The 11,643-nt window shown below is 33.2% G+C and overlaps 1 long non-coding RNA gene across 2 annotated transcripts; it reads right to left on the reverse strand.

The window, feature by feature from the left end:
• Nucleotides 1-9,836: 9,836 nt before the first annotated feature.
• Nucleotides 9,837-11,643, reverse strand: LOC143684924 (uncharacterized). 2 transcript variants are annotated; one of them, XR_013176277.1, is made up of 3 exons: nt 11,511-11,643; nt 11,092-11,210; nt 9,837-9,998 (listed from the first exon to the last, which is right to left on the reverse strand). It is a non-coding gene; the product is annotated as an uncharacterized LOC143684924 (long non-coding RNA). The 2 variants fall into 2 exon arrangements; XR_013176276.1 differs by having other exon boundaries at nt 10,925-11,210.

Below are 11,643 nucleotides of genomic sequence, written 5' to 3' on the forward strand. Positions count from 1 at the left end.
CTCCAAGAAATGTGCTGAGCAATGGGGAAACACATTCTTAATAAAAAATAAAATAAACAAACAAACAACCCATGATTAAATGTTTAACAAGACCATCAGACAGTTCATAGTCTCCAAGAATTTTTCATCATCTCTTATTAATCCAACAGCTCTGACTTTTGGTACATTAATTATTGTGTCAGACAACTTATCTTTTTGGCTGACTTTCTCATATTTTTCTTTGAGCCATGGAGTTGGAATCTTCTCATTTTAAAAGTAGATTCTGGTAAAATACAAATGATGACTATAGTTTCCCAGGCCTGCATGATAAATTCCGCAAATGTGGTGGCTCAAAACAACAGAAATCTATTCTCTCACAGCTCTGGAGGCTAGAAGTCCAAAATCAGGGTTTAGCAGGCCTAAGTTCCCTCTGGACGTTCTCAGGGAGACTCCTTCCTTGCCTCTTCCAGCTTCTGGTGGTTCCAGGCATCCCTCGGTGGAGGTAGCATCACTTCAATGCCTACCTCCCTTCACATGGCCTTCTCCTGTCTGTGCCATCAACTGTCCTTATAGGGACACATTTCAGTGAATTTAGAGTCCATCAGAGACTCCAGGATGAGAATCCAGGATGATCTCATCTTGAGATCCTTAAATTAATTGCATTTGCAATAACCCTTTTCCCAAACAAGACCACATTCACAGGCTCCAGGTGGACCTATCTTTTGGAGGCTACTGTTTCAACCCACTATAGTTGCCAAGAAAAAGAGTTACTTTCAAGCATCAGATTGTTTGTTTGGAGTTTTATGCATTTAATAAAGCCACTCAAAGTCTCAGTCTTGCTATAGATTGTGGTAGGGTTATGAATGCAAGTAGAGAAAAGGAAGGCATGTATGAGCAAACAATTTTCAAACATTTTCCTCATTTTAAAACAAAGCAAAAGTGTTTCAGTACATAATTGTATTTAATTCAAACAAAACTGCACTGCATATGAGGTTTTTCAACCACATGATCTAGGTGGGAAGAAAGATTACATTTCTAATGCTAGAAAAGCCAAACACCAATGTTTTCCCTTTCAATTAGGGAAAACTAATTTACTCACTTCCCTAATTGAATCAGCAGTAAGTCCATATATCCTCTCAGATCAGTAACTGATAAAACTTTTGAAAAAGTAGAAAATAACAAAAGATAACCACTTACGATCATCCTTAGGTTTATTGCACTTTTCCTATCAAACCTACACGCAACATATTTATCTATGTAGCCCTCAAATTGACAGTATAATTTGAATTTCAAAATTGATTTTTGGTTGTGTGTATGTTACTAGAATAAAAATTCTTTAAAAAATCCATGGAACTGCACAAAACAAACAGTAAATTCTAAATTAAACCATTGACTCTATTAATTGTACAATTATAAAATCATGCTTTCATCAGTTACAACAAATGAACCACACTAATTTAAGTTATTGGTAAAAGGATGGTATACGGGAACTCTGTATTTTATGCATAATTTTTCTGTAAACCCAAAACTTCTCTAACAAAAAGAAAGTATATACAAAACTTAAAAAAAAACCTAGATTCAAAAGTGCTAAAAATTTTAAAGATACTATAATATCTTAATATTCAATTACAAGACTCCATGCTGTTCCAGAAAGCTGAGCATGTTTCTAGTAGAACATCATTCTGAACAAAATTAATTTATATCTTGTGTAGATATATCAGGACAAGGTTCTATTTTGGACTATGAGGAATTCTTGTGAATCCAAAATCCAATTCGTACAAACAGCATGATTAAACATGTATTTCCCAATTGGACTCAGGCTTAAAGACCTTAAAGGTTATAGGTGATGCTTGCTAATCCCTTTTACAATAATTACTTCAAATCTCATCCCTGTCTACCTTCTGAACCCTTAAAATTACTTTGAGTAATTCCAATTACAAGCAAATCATTATTTCCTGAGTCCTTCCAATAATAAATTAGACCTGGCTCAATTAATTCTTGAGTCTTATATTTCTTTAGAGTCCTCTCATTGATCTGGTTTTATCTTTTGGGGTCAACCAAAGCCTTTTCCATATGATGGTCCTTCAAATAACCTACTCTACTAATTTACTACACACACTCTTCTCTTCCCCAGCCAGATGGAGTCAGATCATTCATTATCCCGGTTGTTTGATTCTAAATGCATTCCAGAAAGTAATATTGTCTTTGAAGAGTAACAGCCAAAACAAAGAACAAAATTCCAAGCAGAGACAATTACTACTCAAATAATTCTAAATTTAACATTCTTGTTTATAATTTTGTCAATGGCAGTGGCTAATTTTTGGCAGCTGGATTATTCTGTTGATTCAAATTTTCCTTTTCCGTTTGACAGTTATCTTTTTCACATTTTCTTATCTGTGAGTTTTACAATTGTTAACTCATGTGACCCCAATCCTGTTCTTGTTCATTTAATTATCTTAGTTTATGGATGGGTACACCATACTTTAGTAGGATTTACAGTTTTCTTGACAGATTTATACTAATGTTCTAGCTCCTCCAGATTTTATAGATTTCTCATTCTGTTACCCCATATTTTGACTTTCTTACAAAACTTCAAATAATGAAAGTGTTATATGAGCCCTGCATATCTTCTAGTTTATTGGGAAAAAAATGCTTATAAAGGCAGGATTGAAGACAAACTTCTCTTTTTAAACAAAATTGATGAATGAGTTTCAGTTAAAGCATTTCAATTAGTTACTGTCATGGTCAGGTTCATGTGTCAGCTTGGCCAAGTTGTGGTACCTGCTTGTCTGGATGGGCAAGTGCTGGCCTGTCTGTTGCAATGAAGACATTTTATAGGATTAGATCATGATCACGTCAGCTGCATCCACAGCTGATTCCATTTGTAATCAGCCAAAGGGGAGTGTCTTCTGCAATGAGTGATGCTTAATCTAATCACTGGAAGCCTTTTTAAGGAGGATTCAGAAGAGACAGATTCTATTCCTGCTTCGACTGAGGAGCCTCTACTGTGGAGTTCGTCCAGACCATCCATCGGAGTCGTTGGCTTCAAAGCCTGCCCTGAGGATTTTGGACTCTGCATTCCCACGGTCACGTGAGACATTGTAAATTTTATATTTGTGAGTGTTCCCTGTTGATTCTGTTTCTCTAGAGAACCCTAACTAATACAGTTACTAACTCCCCTGGCTGGACCAGCAACAAACCTATATCTCTTCCTGATTTCAACAAAAGTACCTTTTAATTGCCTACTGTTTCCAGATACATTGTTATACATTTCAATTCAGCAGGTCAGTAAAATTGTCAGATAATGTTTTGCCCAACCTGGCCACCAATTATTGATGTTAATTCTACTTTCTATAACATATCATCTTATGTAAGAACAGTGAACTTTTGGCTGAGAAGAGGAAAAAAAAAATGGAAAAGGTAGTTTTTCTTTGTATTACTACATAACTCCGAGTGTCTTTTTCTTTAGGGATCTGTTTAAATTATCTTGACTATACAAGACTGAAAATCAGTAATTATTTCATATATAATAATTCAATGTTATCCAGGAATTTAGTCCACTTAAATAATATATTTCTTACACTTAAATGAATGTGTGGAAGGGAACAGTTCAAGCACGACTGCTACCTTACCCTGTGACTCACGAATGAACCCTGTGCTTGAGACCAGATTTGTTGCTTCTGAGATGGATGATGAGATGAATCTTGGGACTCCTTGAGATAAAACACATCCTCTAGCAGATAGTGGTCTGCCAGCATGTTCTTTCCCTCTTGCTCTGTAAACATTCACAGAAACTGTTCAGCTAAACATGTGCTTGTCAACCCCCCTGATGTATCTGCTCTGAGAGAGGAAGGAATGGGGTTTGCACCTGCAGCAGAAGAGGGGTGCATGCAAGTGATCTGCCTAGATTGGCTGCAGAGTGCAACCTGCTGCCTACAGGGGGACCAGTGCCCACTATTGAAGCAAATCTTGCTCTGTTTCTTCCTTATATGAGCAAAGCATTGTTCTACCCAGTGCCGGTGCGAGTTGTGCTTTTGTTGACGACCGTGATGCCTGCCCACCATGGAGTACACTGACATTTTAAGCCTGCTATTCCAGGTGGCAGAGATTATCATCATGCCTGCTAACTTTCTTGTGGTGGGAATCCTCACCTGCAGGTGGTAACTAAGGTGTCACTCACCTGACAAGATGGTCACTTCCTCAAATAATAGCCTAGTTTATCATGAAAACTTATATGACTTGTAAAACTCAATTCACCAACTGGCTAGTGCAGAATACGTATTTCTACTATTGAAGATCATGAATTATTTTAGATTCTCTAAATTGTTGAGTAACAGTGAGGTAAAATTGAAAGCGGTAATAGATGATATTAAAATTAAAATTAAAAAATATTACCCAGTGCATTCTGAAAAAAGCACCGCACAGCCCTCCATCCACAGAGGGAGAAATACAGCACCAGATATCTTTTTTTTATTAGTTTTGAAGTTACATCTTAAAATATCTTATAGAAAAAAATCATATTTTACTTTTCTCATTCAGATCAGTTTATCAAGTTAAACTCTTTCTTCTTACTGAATATATGCTGAATTCAGGTTTTTAAATTTTAATTTTGAAGAAATATTGTCATGCTGACATAGGTAAAAATGTTAAACTTTTTTAAAAAGTCAAAAGCAAACTAACATTCCTACATAATACAAGTTACATAGAAATATATCTTCCTGTCTGGCTTTGAAGTAAAATCATTAATATTCGATTTTAGGAGTGAAATGACTTAGATTTCAAAAACTAAAATACTTTATAGGAAAAATATATGGGGGATTCCATGCTTAACCCTTGAGGAAGTTGTGCCTAAAAGGTAAGAAAGTTCATTTTTATGTGCCTTACTTATAATAGAGCTTGAAACAAAGCAGAGTCATATTTTACATGTTTTATACAGAATATTTTATGAAAGACAATGTGAACTATTTTAGTTTGTGGGAATGATTAATGGGCATTATAAAACATTTAGAACATAGAAACATTAAACATGTCATTAGGAACTATTGTAGTCTTTATTCTCTTTTATTTCCTTATTTTAGACAAGAAATACCACTGGACAACCTCATCTCCCTTCTTTCATCTTTAAAATATTTGTCTCAATCCCCTTCTTATGATGTGAAAAGTTTAAATTATTTTAGGGCTATATGATCATTGATCTTTAACACTGAGAAGAACTCTAGTGATGGTCTCGATGTCAAACAGTGTAAGAAAATCTGGGTATATTTGAAAATCTTGTGGTGCTGATTGTACATATGTGTTTAGAGGGCTATGCTTCCTTATAACTTCCTATTTCTTTTAAGGGAATTGAAAATTTCAGAAATGTTTAAATAATATAAACTTTAGTCCCCACATGACATTTCATAAAATTATTTTAAATAATATTCAGTAAAATGAATTCATTTTGGTCTGCTGTTCTATAAATTTTGACAAACATGGATTCATGGAACAACTGACATGTGAGAAAGAACAGTTCTATTAGCTACCAAAGCCACCTGTTGCTAAGTCTTTGTAGTTTAATTTCTCCCTTCCCCAATCCTTGGTAGGGTTCTGATCTATTTTATCCTCCCATAGTTCTGCCTTGTTCTGGAATGTCACACAATGGAATAAGACACAGTGTAACCTTTTGAGTAAGTGGATTTTTAACTATAAAAAATTATCAAAATTTTTTCTGAAGTGTTTATGCATTTCCATTTCCATTAACAATGTGTATGTTTGTCAGTTCTTCCATATCCTTGTCAGCACTTGGTTTTGTCAGCATTTTTTTTTATTTTAATCATTTTAATAAGTACCTCATTGTGGATTTACTTCTCATTTCCCTAATGACTAATGGTGTTCATCATGTGTTAATTTGTCATCTAAATATTTTCTTTGGTGAAATATCTGTTCAGATCTTTTGCCTATTTTTTAAAAAGATTGTTTCCTTATTGTTATGCTTTGCAAGTTCTTTATATATTCTGGTCATAAGTCATTTACCAGATGTGATATTCAAATAGTTTCTTCCTGTCTTTGGCTTGTCTTTTCATTTTTTCTCACAAGATCTTTCATGGAACATTTTTCCCCTAATTTCAATGTAGTTGAATTTATTAATTCTTTGTCCTTTATGAATTGTGCCTTTGTATAGCAGCTGAGAACTCTTTGCTGAATCCAAAGATTATTTCCTATTTTCTTATAACAATTGATAGTTTTGCATATTACACTCAGATAAATGCTCCATTTTGAATTACTTTTCATATAAGGTGTGAGATATACTTTGAGATTCATCTTTCTGCATAGGGATGTTCAATTTTTCCAGGAAACATTTGTTAAAGTGTGTATCCTTTCCCCATTGAATTGTCTTTGCTTTTATGTTAAAAACAATTGACCATATTCATGGGGGTCTATTTCTGGATCCTCCATTCTGTTTCATCGAGGTTTGTATCTATTCTCTAATCAAAAAATTTTAGCACTGACTTGAATAGTGAAGCTTTATACTAAATGTTGAATTAGGTAGTGTGAGTAATCAGATTAATGTAACTTTTTGAGTTAATACTAAGATAAAATATGGACTGCATACCTACTAAAAAATAAAGGTTCATACTATGGTAAGCATCTCTCTCTCTCTCTCTCTCTCTCTGTATGTCTTTTTTTTTTCCTCGACAGAAAGGTCATTTAAAACAACAACAACAACAACAACTCTGCTCTGTACTCTGCCTCTCAGGGATATGTATCTTGGAGGCTACAGCCTGTTTCCAAAATTTAACTTTAGTGGACACTGTAACCCTTGTTTTTCCAGCTTCCTGTGTCCAGTCCAGGAAAATATTAATCTTGCTACTGAACCCACCTATGTCTTTTATGGCTTCCTATCTTTTTTCTGTTTTATTGACCACTGGCATGTTTTTGGTAAGAGGAAGGTCAATGTCTCAACTTTCAGAATGATCTTTACCAGATGTTGCATGTCATGTAAATTCCTCTTTCATGGATATCATGATTGATAGAAGCATTTGCATGATGAATAATGCCATAAATAATGAAGACCCCTTGCACATAAATATTTTACATCTCAAATTTCCTTAGAACTCAAAAGTTAGAGTTACTTTTTTACAAATGTATTTAAATCTCTCAGCATATTTGTTTTATTATTATTGTTTGAGCAAGTCCATTTCATCACACTCTATACAAAAATATGTGCAAATAACTTTTAGATCTTATTAATGAGATGCTTAAACATGAACTGCACATTTGTCTATTAGGATTAGCATTTATTTGATTGTTATTAAGGTCTGACTTTAAAATTCTTGACCATTAGTCATATCTTATTCTACAAATAATGTGCTTATACTTTTGGTATAATATTTCAAATATTATTTTATCTACTTTTATGTGTCTGATATCCATATACATTATTTTTTTTAGAAATGCTGGCTTTTTTTTCTAATTTTCAAATGGTCCATATTGCTTGTTTAAAAGTAATGAAAAACCAGAAAAGTTATTTTAGAAAATTAGCAAAGTTATAAAAAGGAATGAGAAAAATTAGAAAAAGAAAATATCATCTGGGAATCTAACAACTAAACATGATATCTCATTATTTAAATGTGCATCTTATTCCTATTGACATCTACTCCATTTTTACTTGTTAATTGTTGACTTTTGATTTCCTATTTTGAAACAATTTTTATGATGTAATCTACCCATTTGTCTGTTGGGCTTCATTTTTTCTATCTTTGTAAAGGCTTTTTATTTATAAATATCTTTCTTTTATCTCTCATGCATAATACACATTTTTAAATTGTTTTTAATTATATTTGTTTGTTTTATGTAATTTATTATTAACTCATTTCATCATAATTTGCCTGAAACTACTGATTTCTTTATCATTTTGTCTTGATTATTTTATATATATCTTGTTTTTCATCCAAGTGCTTTTATTTTAATTACTTTTCAGGTGGATTTTAATCTTCCTCTAATAGAATTTTAATTTGGGCTTAAATATAATTCTTCCAGAGTCAAATATACTTGTTTTGATTATTCCCCTTCATCAGACAGTTACTTAGAAGCTATTTTTCTTACTGTATTTATGTGTATGGCATTTGCAGGAAATATTTCCCAGTTTATTAAATGTCTTCCTTTATTATTTTGTGTATAAATTTACATTTTTATGCAATCAACCATCCTGAGATTTTCTTTTTTCTCTCAAAATGCCACACTTTATGATCCATCAAAGTCATTTAAATATTTCATACTGGCTTTCTCCTTTCCACAAGCTCAAATAAATATTTCTTATTCTTACTCTTATTATTTCTTTTCTTTCTCCCTGTCCGCTTACTTCTTCTGCACTCTAAACGTATGAAGCGGAAAGAGATTTAATAAAGTGAATTAAAGGCTTAAAAATCCTTGGAGTAGGCACAAGACTGTGACTCCAAAATTGATTTTTAGAAGGAGTCCTACAAACTGACCAGGAACCTTAGCACCTCTGCTAAGGATAAGAAGATGAAAAATCAAAAGCCACTGGGTTTGCCTTAATGAGTTCAAGAAAACCCTACTGTAGTTGAGATGCAGGAATCAACAGGCAAACAATAGCCACACTTAAAACATGATTCTGTAATCAGAGATGCTGGAAGGTTGGGCTAGATTCAAAGTGTCAATTAAAAATATACACCTTAGTTCTATAAACTAGAGCTTGGTGCATAACTATCCAAATAGTTTAATTGATTTTTTTGTTACTTAACTAGAACCATGCTGTTCAAGTTATTGCAATTTTGTAGCATATCAGTTTGTGTATTATATCCCAACAGTCCAAAGTGTTTATTTTTCATACGAAACACATTATCAGTCACATTTAAAACTGACCTTGTGAAATAGCAAAGCAGTATTGGTACCATTCACTCGCCTTTTTAATACATTTTTCTTTCCACCTCTGTTCACAGAACCCTCTTAAATGTTTATTTTTCTCTTTCTGTGACTAGAGGATACTTACTGGTGTCATTACCTGCCAACCCACTTTAATCTCTTTTGTTATAACCCAATTATTATCAACTGTCCCCCTCTGTTTAATATTTGCCTTGTTGATTTATTCCTCATCAACTTAATTTGCTTTCCTTGCTTTAACTTCAGTATTTTGTTGTTAACACTGTGGAGATTCAAGCAATAAGTGCTCAAAAAATTGCATTTATCACTTAGAACTTTCTATTCGCATATGAAACCTTCAATCTTTTCACTCTTCCATTGTTCAAGGTCTAATTTTATGAGACATGAAAAATCCTGAATCACTCCACTTATAGAATCAGTATGTTTAGCTTTATGTTAATACAGTAATAATGCTTTAGTTTGATTTCACATTAATTTCAACCGCTCCCAAATACACTTTTAAAAGTTTGTATTATGATTTAATGCTAGCACCACCAACACAATGGTGTATGCTGCCTTAACAACTGTCTTCACACCCTTCATCACCACCATAATTCCAAACCTCTTCAGTTCTCACATGCTTCTGCACCTTTTATATAAGGTGTATTATTTGTCCAACTTTCTTTCCATTTTCCCAAACTCCAAATTATTCTTCAGATCCTTCTCAAAATTTTCCTTATTTATAAAGTGTCATCTTAATCATCCTCTTCTTGCATTGTCTCTGTACCTTAAATATTTCTCCATTTATAAATGTATGCACCAAATATTGCCTAACTTGAAATTAAGAATTATTTGTCATTCATGCTTGCACCACTAAGGATCTCATACAATTTCATACCCATTTTTTTAGGAAGGAAAAGGAACATTAATTTTATCCCAATGTATAACCTCCACAGAGCTACCAGAATAATATCAGACTCATCATCTTTGCTCAAAATTTTAATTGCCCATAAAATGCTATTCCAAGTACAAAACAATAGCTAATATAAAAAATAAAAAAATATTCATAGAAGGCCAAGTAGGCATGTTTTATCCAAAGGAGCCTATTGCTGACTTCAAATCTCAGAGAATCTTTCAAGTAGAAAGCAAGGAGCCACCTACCAAATACACACAGATACCCATGAGATTTTTTTCTTTTTTTTTTTTGCTCTTTCATTCAAGTTTCTGCCATAAATTCCTCCTCATCCTCAGTTTAACACATAAAATGTCTGATTTCCCCATGAATCCATTACTGTATCTCTGATCATCCTCACTCTACACAATGTAATGGGTGACTTTCTGCAAAGCTATGGTGTCAACAAAACTAAATGTGTATGATACACAAATCTATATTCTCAGCTCAAATCTTCATCCTGAGTTTCAGACTTTCTTCAATAAACTGCCTCGTTGGTAAATTCAACTCAACTCCACATATCTTAAACTAAATTCATCTTCCAGTCAAAACCAATGTCTCCCTCTCTTCTTGGTAAATGATATCAACTTCTATCCCATTGTCCAAATTATAAACTCAGGGCTGTTTCTGATTGCTTTCCCTACTTGTTACCCCAGTTTTCTTCCTTAATGTTTACTTCCCTTATTTCCAAGTCACTGTTTTGTTGCTGTTGTTAATAAGTCATTTTAATAATATTTCATAAGTGTGTGCCATGCTGAGTACTGTACATATGGTTTTTCATTGCCCTTATTACACTGGACTCTAATTCATGAATTATTTGTTCCCCCCACCTCCATTAGTCAGGTACTATTTTTTTGCATCTTTGGTACCCTAACATAAGTTAATGTGACAGTTATGATCAAACCTCATAAATTTTATATCATTCTAAACAAAAAAATGAACAAGTGAATCAATACAGTAACATTACATAGGAAATTTACTATATTGTCTGCATATTTCTTCCTTTTCTCTTGGGAATGTGGTTTTCATTATATAAAATTTAATAAATGAGATGTGTATTGATTTGTTTCAGTTGTGTGTAAATCCATCACAATACCACATTTATAATCCTTAAAGTAGAAGCAAGCTTACTCATCAAGTTAAAGTTGTTTAAACTAAACAGAATTAAACAAAATTAAAGTAAAAATAAATCTTCAAAAATAATATATATCTAGAGATTTTTGAAATATTGCATTCAAGAGAAATTGTAGCAAAAGTTCTCATTAGTTGAAAGTTGCCAGTATTTGATGAATCCATACATTAAATACATTAGTTGTTGGTCAGTAACAAAAGCTGATCATTACTCTTGTTTGTTCATTGTTGTCTTGACTGTTATTGAGATGTCTTACTGGAAACCCAGAACTTACTGAGTTACCTGCTGTATGAGTAAAGAAAACATTTCAGAATTTTTCTTAAAAGTTTTGTTGTGTCTGTAAATCCACCCTCCTAGGATCAGTTACCCATTATGCTACTCACATTTTGTTGCAATTATTCTCAATGATTATAGCTACTAGAACCAATTGAGAAACTTTAAATAGTTCTAACACCCACTACCCCCATACAAATTGTATCTGAATCTCTGTGGATAGAATTGGGCACCAGCATTTTTTTTTTAAAGCCCCTGGTTATCCCATCACAGAACCAAGTTTGAGAACCAGGATCCTAGTGTGATCCTCACCACATAAATCTTTCCGAATTTCTTCAAGATTTGTTTTTCTTCAAGATTTTGAAGGTATCATTCACAACTATACTCTCCCCCATGCCAGTAGACCATGTAGCTGGAAACCAGCTGCTAATTAAATGAGCTTAAG

This window comes from Tamandua tetradactyla, chromosome 1 (assembly GCF_023851605.1).
Source record: "Tamandua tetradactyla isolate mTamTet1 chromosome 1, mTamTet1.pri, whole genome shotgun sequence".
NCBI lineage: Eukaryota > Metazoa > Chordata > Mammalia > Pilosa > Myrmecophagidae > Tamandua > Tamandua tetradactyla.